The sequence below is a fragment of the Heptranchias perlo genome, chromosome 16 (genome assembly GCF_035084215.1).
Source record: "Heptranchias perlo isolate sHepPer1 chromosome 16, sHepPer1.hap1, whole genome shotgun sequence".
NCBI lineage: Eukaryota > Metazoa > Chordata > Chondrichthyes > Hexanchiformes > Hexanchidae > Heptranchias > Heptranchias perlo.
Window position 1 is genome coordinate 15,234,817 of NC_090340.1, and position 13,525 is coordinate 15,248,341.

Consider the following 13,525-nt stretch of genomic DNA (forward strand, 5'->3'; position numbering starts at 1 on the left):
ATTATATTCGCTTCAACCTCAGAAGGCATCAGCAACGGAGCCTCTGGGGAAAATTGCCTTTATTGGAGACAAAAGAGGTGACGACATTATGGTTCATGGTCCAGTTTCATAAGTGAATGCTTAATTTTAGGAGAGAATGTTAAACCTCACTGAGAACGACAGAGGCAAACAGAACATCTAAAATGGGGTACTGGCCCTGTATATGGTGGGAAAGGCGTATTAATATAAAATATTTTCAGTCAGTCATCAATATATCGGGATTTTTCCGCAACTTCCATCATCAGAAGTCTGATGTAGAAACTACATGTTGAGATGATTCCAGTAACATGCTACTTACTCTCGTCAATAGTGATGGATTTTACTCAACTCAGCAAAGGAAGCGTCATATTGAGCCGTGTAATTAACAGTTGTGCACAGAGAACGCGGTGCAAAATTTAATTTCACTGTAAATGTATTAATATAATTATTTTATGCAAAGTATGGTACAATACAACAATGACAAACATGCTCCTTGTTACACACTTACCATTCACAGTTAAACGTGATCCGTTTTCATTTTCACCAATTTTTCCCTGACGAACCGCTGAGCAGAGATAGATTCCAGAGTCCTGGTATGTTCCGCTATTCAGACTGAAGCTGCTTCCATTATCTTCCACACCGGTTGTTTTTATGTAATCGGCCTCTGACGTCAGGTATTTGTTCTCACCCTGTTTCCACCAATACACTGCAACCATTTCTACAACTGATTAGGAGACTTTACAATGGAAGGTGACGTTTGTCCCGCTGAGTACTTTTTGGGGGTATTTGACTCACTGAGAACGAAAGATGATCAGCGGCTGCCAGAAAATATATTCAAAGTCCGGTTAATTGCATCTGATATGACATGAAAATAATGAAGTAAACATAGATACACGAATTACATTTCACTGACTGTAAGTAGAAACTACTTCAGATACATTTGCGTTATTGGAGCAGCCGGGTCACATTATAAACCGGTATCTGTGTAAATAATCCCAGGGACAGAGAGACACAGTAGAACAATACACGCCAACATTCTGAGCAAATGAACACTGACTGCACTGTCAGCCGCTGTAAGAAGGTTTGCGGATTGTTTAATCTGAAATGTGTCGCAATGACGTTTGACATCCTGCCCCTGGATTCAGAAAATGGGTTCGGTGAGATTCAAGGAGATTTGCTGACAATTTTTGTGCGAAGCGGCCACTAGAATGACCAGTGTCACGGACATCAAAGAGCAAGGAAAATTAGCATCTGAATTTCAAATGAACAATGTACCAGCATTTGTTGGGGCATGTCTTATTTCCCTATAGATGATGATGTGAGAATAAACGTCATCAGTGCAAGCTCCTTGGGGTGAATTACGTGAGGAATCTTACAATACCAGGTTCTAGTCCAACAGTTTTATTTGAAAATCACAAGCTTTCGGAGCTTACCTCCTTCGTCAGGTGAGTGGACGAATGTGGATTGATTAGGGAAAGCCAGCACGGATTTGTTAAAGGCAAATCACATTTAACTAACCTGATAGAGTTTTTTGATGAGATACCAGAGAGGTTAGATGGGGGCAATGCAGTTCATGTGATATATATATATATATATATATGGACTTTCAAAAGGCGTTTGATAAAGTGGCGCTTGGTAGGCTTATCAGCAAGATTGCATCCCAAGGAATAAAAAGGGCAATAACAACATGGATACAGAATTGGCTAAGGGATAGGAAACAGAATAGTGTTGAACGGTTGTTTTTCAGACTGGAGGGAGGTGTACAGTGGTATTTCCCAGAGGTCGATGCTGGGACCACTGCTTTTCTTGATATATATTAATGACTGGGTGTTCAGGGCACAATTTCAAAATTTGCAGATAACACAAAACGTGGAAGGTTAGTGAACAGTGAGGATAATAGTCTTAGACTTTAAGAGGATAGAGTTAGGCTGGTGACATGGGCGGACACATGGCAGATGAAATATAATGCAGAAAAATAAGAAGTGATTCATTTCGGTAGGAAGAACAAGGAGAGGTGATACAAACTATAGGGCACAACTTTAAAAGGGTACAGGAACAGAGAGATCTGGGGGTATACGTGCACAAATTGTTGAAGGTGGCAGGGCAGGTTGAGAAAGTGGTTTAAAAAGCAGGATGATAGGCTTTATAAATAGAGGCATAGAGTATAAAAGTATGGAAGTCATGATGAACCTTTATAAAACATTGGTTCGGCCACAACTGGAATATTGTGTCCAGTTCTGGGCACCGCACTTTGGAAAAGATGTGAAGGCCTTAGAGAGGGTGCAGAAGAGATTTACTGGAATGATTCCAGGGATGAGGGACCTTAGTTAAGTGGATGGACAGGAGAAGCTGGGGTTGTTCTCTTTGGAACAGAGATGGTTGCGAGGAGATTTGAGAGAGGTATTCAAAATCATGACGGGTCTAGACAGAGTTGATAGAGAGAAACTGTTCCCATTGACGGAAGGGTGAAGAACCAGAGGACATAGATTTAAGGTGATTGGCAAAAGAACCAAAGGTGACATGAGGAAAACATTTTTTACACAGTGGGTGGTTAGGATTTGGAATGCACTGCCCGGGAGGGTGGTGGAGGCAGATTCAATTATGGCCTTCAAAAGGGAACTGGATAAGTACTTGAAAGGAAAAAAATTACAGGGCTACGGGGATGGGGCGGGGGAGTGGGACTAGCTGGATTGCTCTTGCAGAGAACCGGCGCGGACTCGATGGGCCGAATGGCCTCTTTCTGTGCTGCAACCTTTCCATGATTCGATGAAACCACTGCTCGAGCTCAGAGAGCACGAAAAGGTAATACTCACCAACCAATTACCTAACTGCTGTCTTGTGACGTCTATCTTCCACGCCTTCATACCTGCCGTGGGTGGGTCTGTTCCGGAGCTTTTTGCGGGCCGCTGGGTCGGTGGGTCGGTGGTGGGGTGGGGGGATTTTCGCGAGTACTCTGCGCTGCTCTCTCTCTCTCTGCTGCTCTTTTACGCCGGGCCGCTGGGGGCGATTCCAGCGCTTTTACCTCCCGGGGAATCAGCAATACTGAGCTCGGCTACGATGACATCCAACAACCTGCCAATGATCACTGCCCAAGCTCACACCTAAAGAATGGCTGAGAGAGTCCATTGCACCCCTGCATGTGTCAGGGATGAAGGGTGAATTTTTTTTGAAAAACTAATCTTGCCTGATTTATTCTCTTCCACTTTCCATTTCGCTGGTACCTGGGGTCACACTGATTTTCCCGCGCAACTTTCAGTCGCCTGGCTAATGCAGTCAGATGCGTGTCTACTGTCTCTTCCATTGTCTGTAAATATTTTATTCATTAAACCATGAATCTATAAGGATGTACGATTGGGATGTAAAATGAGGAAGATTTTTTTACCTGCCATTTTCTATATAAAATATTTTCTTGGACTGATTTGACCATTTTTGCAATGTTGCGTCTGGAGAGATAAAATTATCCTGAAGCATTTCAAATGGAACTCTGGAAACTACTCGTCTGAACCGCCTCCACTTTTACATTAACCTACTCTGTCAAAATTTGTATTGTTCGCTTTTCCCATAAAGTAACTTACATCAATCGCCTGGCAGTGGACGAAATGCTTGCGGCTACAAATCAAACAAAGCGGTGTACATATATAGAAAGGAAACAAAGGTGGATGATCTCACTATTTTCATTAGGGATTTGCATCTTTAACTGCACCGTGATAAGATTCTGTTCAGAGTCGCTGCTCTTTACACATAAATATCTACACCAACAAAAAATACTCCTCGCAGCCAGAAAAGCAGCCTTCAGCTATGGAACATCAAATCCTAATGGCAAATATGTCTCTTTGCCAATACTCCTGACAGGAGCAATTGTTTAACCAGTTGGCTTTGAGTAAGCCTGGTTAGGGCCATTAAATTCAGCATCTGGAACATCAAAATGGGTTTCGAATTATGAATCGGGTACGGTAGTGTGGTTGTTATTTTACTGGACTCGTAATCCGGAGGCCTGGTTTAATATTCCACAGAACGTAAACTCATATCCTATCATGAAGGTTTGAGAATTTGAATTAAGTTTGTTTAAAATCCGGAAATAAAAAGGAATAGCCAGCTGCCCTATGTAAGCTCTTATATACGCTGCAGGAAGATGCCCATCAAATAGCTGACGAAGGAACTCTGAGGCTGAGAATGGCAACTGCTGGGCACCATTACCTAGATGATGAGTAGATGAACAGTTGCAGATAGATCCAAGGTTGATGTTTACGTTCACTGGCTTGGGCGAATGTACTCACGATTAAAGTAAGTTGATTTACTTGCAGCAGGAAGAGTTTCAGGTAACTCCTAACTGCTAAACAAGGCCTCAAGTCAGAATCTGCCAGCCAGCTAATGACCGACTCGTGACTATCCTCCTGGATCAAAGGGAAGTAATGGGAGACACTGACTGACTTTGTCTCTCGGACCCCAATATCTCAAATGTTGAAATACACATCCTCATGATCAAATTTCTTCATGGCCTCAACCCTCGTAATCTCCGTTACCTCCCCAGACCCACAGCTCCGAATCCGACCTTTGGATCATCCCCCTTCCTTCGCCCCACCATTCGCTGCGGTCCATCCGGCCATCGAGGTCCCACACTCTGGGGTTCTCTCTCTAAACTAATCTGCCTTGCTACCTCTCTCTGCTTCAAGACCCTCCTTAAAACCCATCTGTTTGACCAAGCTTTCAGTCATCCCCACTGATACCTCCTTCATTGGCTCGGCCTACATTTTTATCTGATCAGGCGTTTATTGAGCGCCTGGGGACGTTTATGCCTTTTAAAGGCGCTATATGGATGCAAATCGTTGCGAGAGTTGAAATAAAACCCGAGTATAGGTACTTCATAACGGTTTAAATATATTGCTTAAAACAACTCAATCGTTCCAGCCTGGCTGGTATTAAGTGTTTCTGCAGGTGTCATCTATGTGTGATATCTCACTACTTATTTAAAAAGCCACCACATTTCCTGATGTATTGAAGTACATTGGAGCTCTTGATCAGGTTGCGTCAATGTCAGATATAAACCATGCAATGGATCAGCAAAATAGAGTGGCTGTGCTGGTTAACCGATAACAACCCAGCACCATACCTATGCACAGGTGAGGTCCCTATCCCTATGTCTCTGGTTAAGTAATGGCTAGGGGATGCATTTAGACTTCAACTTACACGTCATTGCAACAGTTGTGTGGACGCTCATCAATTCAATGGTAAATATATAACTCAGAAGACTAAGGAGCATACTAAAGCTGTAAGATCCGGTACTCCGTTCCAGACGGACATATCGCATTGATTTGAGTTTGCAGAAAGCGCCTCTAACAGCTTAAGTTTCCTGGTTTAACTGCAAAAAATCCACCTCTGAAAGAAAGCGTGCTCTTCACAATGTGCAAATAAAATTACATCGATGGATTTCTAAGCAATTTACTTCAGACACTTTGGGGGTTAAATTCGATAACGCCCGAAACCAGCGATGCAGGCAGCACATGAGATTCGTGCCGCCAGATGATTACCACCTACAGCCAGCACTACCCGCGCTGCTGAGAGGTTGCAAGCACAAGCAGGAGGCCCGAAATGGGGCGTTGCCATCATTTATTAAAGGCAGTCCACACCTCTTATAGGGAAGGTGTGCATTCAATAAGAGCAGTGCAGGATGGCAGGAAGGATTGCTGGACTGGCAAGAGAGCACGCCCCAAGATTCTCTGACGATGCACTGGAGGCCCTGATGGAGGGAGATGATGAAAAGCGGATAATCCTGTCCAAGCAGGGTAATAGGAGACCCTCCAAACACCAGATGTAGAGGCAGTGGCCCTGGAGGTGAATATCAGGAGCACTGCACTGCACCCGTGGGTGCAGTGCAGAAACAAGTTCAACGAATTGACATGATCGGACAAGGTGAGTGAATGCAAGTGTCATATGTCACATCCTACCAACTGCACCACTGCTCCATGCACGACATTCCCCACGCCCCCTCACGCACTCACCAACAAAAGCTGCCCATCGGAATGCAATGCTGCACTTCACATGCTGCATCTCACCCTCACGTAGAACCACACTTGCAGGCCACACAACCACTACACAAACAGGTCACACACACTGGAAGACATTTAACTATGACAGGCACATCACCCAGATACCTTGCAGGATACTCACTGACACACTTCCCTCTGTCTTGCAGGAGAAGGTGGCGCAAAGCAACGGGCAGCAGGGGAGACCTGAGGGAGGACAGGCATGCCTACACATCCTCACCCCCTGAAGGATACAGTGTTGCACATCATTGGATGGGCCATTGTTGTGGACGTGGCCACCGGCAGTGCTGGAGATCCTGATGAAGGGGGCTTCCCACATCGGCCTCATTCCACAATCTTTTGTGACGCACTTGCTGCAGATGGTGTCAGCAAGCCCGTCTTAATTGCTCCTTTCCCCGCTGCACAACTCAAGCAGTTTCCCTTTGTCATTGCAGATACCCAAGAACTGCAGCCGGCATGGTCCAAGGTGGAGGAGGAGAGGGACACTGATAACAAAGCCACACCATCACTCGATCTGACTCTCGCATCCACCAACTTAGATACTGACACTGCGCGTCTTTTAGAGGCTAGGTTAGAGGAGGGATCGGCACATGGTGAGACACCAGGCACAAGTGCGCAGCAGCGGGGGCAAGGGGAATGGATATCACAGGCGCCAGCTCGCCAGAGGGCGAGGTCGCACCATGACTCTGTTGCTGAGAGGTCAGGTGATGACTTTGATGGGCCAGGCTACAAAAGACGGCTGAAGGGCGTTCACCACCAAATGCTTGGTGCACTGGAAAGTCTGTCAGAATGTCTGCACACAATATCAAGGAGCATTGAGGGTTCCACCTCGAACTTGGCACAGCGTTTTGCACAGAGTTTGGAGCCCATCCTTACCAACATGGAACGAGTAGTCTGCTCGATCAGCACACCTGAGGAACCCACCATGATGCAGCATATGATGGCCGATGTCACAGCTTCCACTGCAGCACAGACTGATATCATTAAAGGTCTGCACAATTCAGTTGAAGCTCAGACTGATGCTAATATGACTCTGGGTACCACTGTGGAACGGGGCTTCCAGGGTGTCACAGCATTCCAGAAACCCCTTCTCCAGCTGATCATCAGGCGTGCTAAGGCGCCACCTCATGTGAGTGGCAGTGGTGCCATGGCAGTTGAACCTGCTGTCCTCTGTCTGGATGGCAGCATTCCTGCTCCCAGCCCTGCCACGCTTCCAGTGCTCTTGCTGTTGCCTATCAGCCAGCTTGGCCAGACTGCTGCAGCACATGCCGAGATGGTGCAGTCTGAAGCCAGGTCCTCTCGGCCCAGAGCTGCTTGACGACGTCCTCCAAGGCCATCCACCTCAATGGAAGGTCAGCAGCATCCCACCACCCATGCTCCAACCACTTGGGGTGCTCCTCGTAGGAGCGCTAGGATAGGTAAAGGCACATGTACACCAGGCACTACTGGAATGCACAAGGGTGAATAGTCCCATTTTGTTTGCATCATTTCATGTGTTAATTTATAAATGTGAATTTGAATGTGCATTTGTTGGTGGTTTGTATTTCTGCGTTGAGCTGAGGGAAGAAGCAATGTGTAATACATACAAACATACATACGAACATAAGAATTAAGAGCAGGAGTAGGCCAACCGGCCCATCAAGTCTGCTCTGCCATTTAATAAGATCATGGCTGATCTGAATGTGACCTCAACCCTACTTTCCTGTCTACCTACTATAACCTTTGATTTCCTTGTTAATCAGGAATCTATCTAACTCAGCCTTAAAAATATTCAATAACCCTGCCTCCACCGCTGTCTGGGGAAGGAAGCTCCACAGGCTCAGGATCCTCTGAGAGAAAAAAAATTCTCCTCATCTCTGTCTTACAATGGAGACCTCTTATTTTTAAACTGTGGCCCCTAGTTCTAGTCTCTCCCACAAGGGGAAACATCCTCTCAGCATCTACCCTTTCTAGTCCCCTCAGCATCTTATATGATTCAATAAAAACACCTCTCATTCTTCTAAACTCCAGTGTATGCAGGCCCAACGTGCCCTAGTTGCCCTCATAAAATAACCCCTTCATCCCAGGAATCTATCGAGTGAACCTTCTCTGAACCGCTCCAAAGCAATTATTTCCTTTCTTTAATAAGGAGATCAAAACTGCACACAGTATTGTAGATGTGGTCTCACCAATGCCCTGTACAACTGTAGCAAAACATCGCTACTTTTATATTCCATTGCCTTTGCAATAAATTACAACATTCCATTTGAATTTCTAATCACTTGCTGTTCCTGCATGCTAACTTTTTGTGATTCATGTACTCGGACACCCAGATCCCTCTGTACATCAGAGTTCTGCAATCTCTCTCCATTTAAATAATATACTGCTTTTCTATTCCTTCTGCCAAAGTGGACAAGTTCACATTTTCCCACATTACACTCCATCTGCTAAATATTTGCCCACTCACTAAACCTATCTTTATCCCTTTGCAGACTCCTTGGGGAAAAAAATCGATAGGGACTGTATTCGGGTGCAGGTGGCGTGATGTGCTATTACCCAGCACCCAATGCACCTACGCAGGCAGGACGCAAGTTTGGACCCACCCGAGGACTGACCTGCTGGAAACGATCCTTTCCAGTCCTTGCACGTGGAATTAATAAAATTCGCACTTTCCACCACCAGAGGGCGGTAAATCTCTTAAAAGGAGGATGTTTCTTCGAAATCTCTTAAAGGAAGCTGCTACCTGTTATTTGCTGAAAATAAGAGTCTACTGTCTGAACGGAGATCAGACTTTTCACACATCAAACACAGATGCAGGTCCCATTCCCTGTGTCACACAATGATGAGTTATGTTAAAACATTGAATAAAGGTTGCACACTACTAATTCCCACATCCTCCAATCTGCACGTGAGACCGCACTAATCCGCCGTTCTGAGTTGGTATCAGGCCTGAGAGAGTGCATGCACCAAGGTTCTCTGTTGATGCACCGGAGACCTTGGATGCAAGAGGTGGACAGAAGGAGGGACTTCCTAATTCCGCAGGCGGGGGGGCACGGGGGTGGTTGGGTGGGGTGGCGGGGCAAGAGGCCCTCCAACCATATGCTCATAAGGCAGTGGCAGGATGCGGGGGACAGTGGGCAATGAAGTCAATGCCAGACGCACAGCATCATGAATATGGAGGCAGTGCAGGAAAAAGTTCAATGGTTTGACATGCGTGGTCAAGATGAGTGAGGTCAACTGTCAAGTGGCATCACCTACCAACTGCACCACACACCACACCCTCCATTCCCCACATACTAATAAACTCTTTCCATCACTACTCACCTCTTTCAATCAGATGCTTCCTCTCACCCTTACACATTACCACTGTTTCAAGCCACGCACCCACAACTCACAGGACACACACACTGGCAGCTATTCAACCATGACAGGTACATCATCCAGACACATGTCCGCTTTCTTGCAGGAGAAGGTGGCGCATATCAAGACACAGCAAGTGGCAGTAGCATTTACCTCGTTGAGCCAGTCCCGCCATTCAATCAGATCATGGTGGCACTGTGACCCAACTCCATATACCCGCCTTAGCCCCATATCCATTAATACCCTTGGTTCACAGAAATCTATCAAACTCAGATTTAACATTCACAAGTGAACTATCATCAACCGCCATCTGCAGAAGAGCGTTCCAAACATCTCCGACCCTTTGTGTTTAGAAACATTTCCTAACTTCACTCCTGCACACCTTGGCTCTAAATGTTAGGTTATGTCCCCGCGTCCTAGTATTAAAGTCGAGGAGACCTCCAAAAGCAGTTATAAATGTCTCAGCAGCCAACAACTAACCTGTAAATCCTGCATGACCCCTTTAAAAAGCGCTGGTGGGTGGTTCTCCAGGCACTCGAAGACACGTTCAGATGGTTGGGGTTAAGACTGTGCATTGATTTGGGCGTCAAGTCCCAAAATGGTGTCTATCACTATCACTGACTCTCCCTACTTTAAATGATTCCAAAGTTCCTTATCTGCGTCTGCGCCAACTCCGAGACCATGATGGCATCTGGTGCACATCACGATGGAAACGTATGTGCGCATCCAAGACACCATCTTGAATGTCAGAGAGTCCGTGCAGCGCTGAAACAACGGGCGCTGCACCGCCCACTTTAACACCCAGCGAACCCCCGAACCCTTTCTTTATCTGGGCATGCGCAATACTCTTTAACAAGATGGCGTCCCGCGCACGTCACGCTGGACGGGTCTGGGCGCATTCCAAACGCCATTGTGGGACTTTGGGAGTTCACGTTCTGCTGAAACAACGGGCGCTATACGGCCGAATTTATAGCCCTGTGTATCTTGAGTTCTAGAAAATAAACGTCCACGTCCATATCCAAGGATTAAAAGGAAAGTTTGAATCACTTTTGCTTCCTGTATGCTTTATTTTAACAAGGCATCGCAATTGAATCTTCTGCTGAAATGGAGGTATTCCTGGAAAGAGAAGGGATTTTGGATTTGCCAATGAAGAGAGGAGTAAATCGAGATACATCCACAGTCTGACGTGGCTTGAACCTAAGCATCTCCAACCATTTGAATTAAAGACTGGATTCCAAAGGTCGCCTGTTGTAAACGGTGTGGGTATTCTTTTGTAACCAGTGTCGAATGTCTACTTTCTCTCTTGAACAAACAGTTATAAACATGAGAACTGTGGTAGGGATTCCATGATTGTTTATGTGAAGGGAGAGGCGTGCAGCACAGAAGGTGGAAGACTGCCAAAATAAGGTTTGACGCTATTCGGTTAATTATGTTTTCTTGCTGTGACTGTACAAATGTAAGGAGGACAAAACAGTTTAAAGTTATGGATGGAGCAACTGTGTGGGAGAAGATCGTTGAGAATAACAATGAGTTTTATAAAGGCATGGACTATTTAGGGACTAAAGAAAATGAAGAAAGTGCTTTAAAACCCGCGTTGAACTTATGAGAAATATTTGGCAAAGACGTAAATTATATAATCAGTGGGGAAAAGGTAGATGAATCAATATATTTTAAACAAGCAAATCTTAGAATGCTAGAATGGTTACGGCACGTAAGGAGGCCATTCGGCCCATTAAGCCTGCTCGTCCCACTCTCCCGCTCTTTCCCCATAGCCCTGCACATTTTTCTTCTTCAGGTACCTATCTAATTCCTTTTTGAAAGCTACAATTGACCCTGCTTCCACTGCCCTTTCAGGAGTGACTTCCAGATCCGAAACACTAGCTGCGTAAAAAGGTTATTCCTCATGTCACCTTTGGTTCTTTTGCCAATCACCTTAAAACTCTGTCCTCTGGTTCGCAACCCTTCCATCAATGGGAACAGTTTTTCTTTATTTACTTTGTCTCCACCCTTCATGATTTTGAACACCTCTATCAAATCTCCTCTCAACCTTCTCTGCTTTTCCAGTCTAACCACATAACTGAGGTCCCTCATCCCTGGAAGCATTCTGGTAAATCATTTCTGCACCCTGTCCAAGTTCATGTCCTTCATAAACTACGGTGCCCAGAATTGGACAAAATACTCCAATTTTGGCCGAACCAGTGTTTTATAAAGGTTCAACATGACATCCTCGTTTTTGTACTCTGTGCTTCTATTTATAAAGCCCAGGATCCCGTATGCTTTTTTATCCACTTTCTCAACCTGTTCTGCCAACTTCAACGACCTGTGTACATATGCCCCCAGGTCTCTCAGCACATGCACCCCCTTTAGAGTTTAACCCTTTAGTATATACGCCTCTCCTTGTTCTTCCTACCAAAATGTAAATACTGCAGATGCTGGAAATATGATATTAAAAAACGAAACTGCTGGCGGTCAGACAGCATCTGTGGAGAAGAAAAAAAGTTAGCATTACGTTTTTCGTCAGAACCGCCAACAAATTAAAGAGTTAGTGTTCATAACTCATTTTTGACAAAATAATCACTTAAGAAACAGTCGGGTGCTTTTCTGGGAAGCAATGGACTTTTCTAGATGGATGAGGTAGCAAGTAAATGGATGAGTCCTGGGTTATGATGCAAAGAAGAGCGTTCTATCTGGAACATAAAGCAAAGAAATAAAAATTAATCCGATTGAGTTCATAAAGCGAATTATCAATCGTTATTATTATGTCCATTTATGTTAGTAAATTTGGCGCGCGCACGAGTGTGTGTATGCGCGCGTGTTGGTGTGCATACTTGATTTTCCTTGTGTGTCCACACACGAACTTAGTCACAGGCAGTTACAACGCTTTCGGTTGTCTCCCATTCACCTCTTGTTATGACGTTCAACTGCTGCAATCATGCAGCCTATGAGAGGATAGTGTTCATGAACTCCATTTACCCACCTTGGTTCTGTCACCCTTAATACCCTTACCTAACAAAAATCTATCAATGTCAGTTTTGAAATTTTCAATTGACCCCAGCCTCAACAGCTTTTTGGGCTTGAGAGTTCCCGATTTCCACGGTCCTTTGTGTGAAGAAGTGCTTCCTGACTCCACCCCTGTACGGCCTAGCTCCAATTTTAAATTTGTGTTCCCTTGTTCTGGACTCCCCACTGTAGGATACAGTTTCACTCTATATACCCTATCAACTCCTTTAATCATCTTAAACACGACAATTAGATCACACCCTTAACCTTCTACACTTAAGGAAATACAAGCCTAGTATATGCAACGAGTCATTAGAATTTAACGCTTTTAGCCCAGGTATTATTCTGGTGAATCTACGCTGCACCCCCTCCAAGGCTGAAATATCCCATCTGAGGTGCAGGGCCCAAAACTGAACGCAGCGCTCTAAATGGAGTCTAACCAAAGCTCTGTGTAACTGTGATATAGCTTCCACTCCTTTGTATTCTAACCGCCCTGAGATAAAGGCCATCATTCCATTAACCTTTTAATTTTTTTCCTGTACCTGTCCTTTAGCTTTTAGTGATTTATGTACTTGGACCCCTAAATCTCTCCGCTCCTCCACAGTTCCTAGTTTTCCACCATTTAGAAAACACTCGGATTTCTCTTTCTTAGGTCCAAAGTGGATTACTTCATACTTCCCCGCATTAAAATCCATCTGACACAGTTTTACCCACTCACTTTATCAATTTCCCATTGCAACTTTCTTTTCCCATCTATTCTATTTAATGTGCCACCTAACTTGGTGTTGTCAGCAAAAGTGGTATTGTCAGCAAACATACAGCTGTCAATTTCTTCATCGAAATCATTTATAAATATAGTGAAAAGCTGAGGTCCCAAGTACAGATCCCTGGGGAACACCACTAGTCACATTCTGACAAATTGAATATATACCCATTATTGCTACTCTCTGTCTCCTGACTTGTAACCAATTCCCTATGCACGTTAATAGGTTGCCACCAATTCCATGTGCTCTCATTGTTGTTAACAGTCTCTTATGTGGAACCTTGTCGAATACTTTCTGGAAGTGCATATAAATAACATCCATAGACACTCCCATATCTACCACCTTAGTTACCTCCTCAAA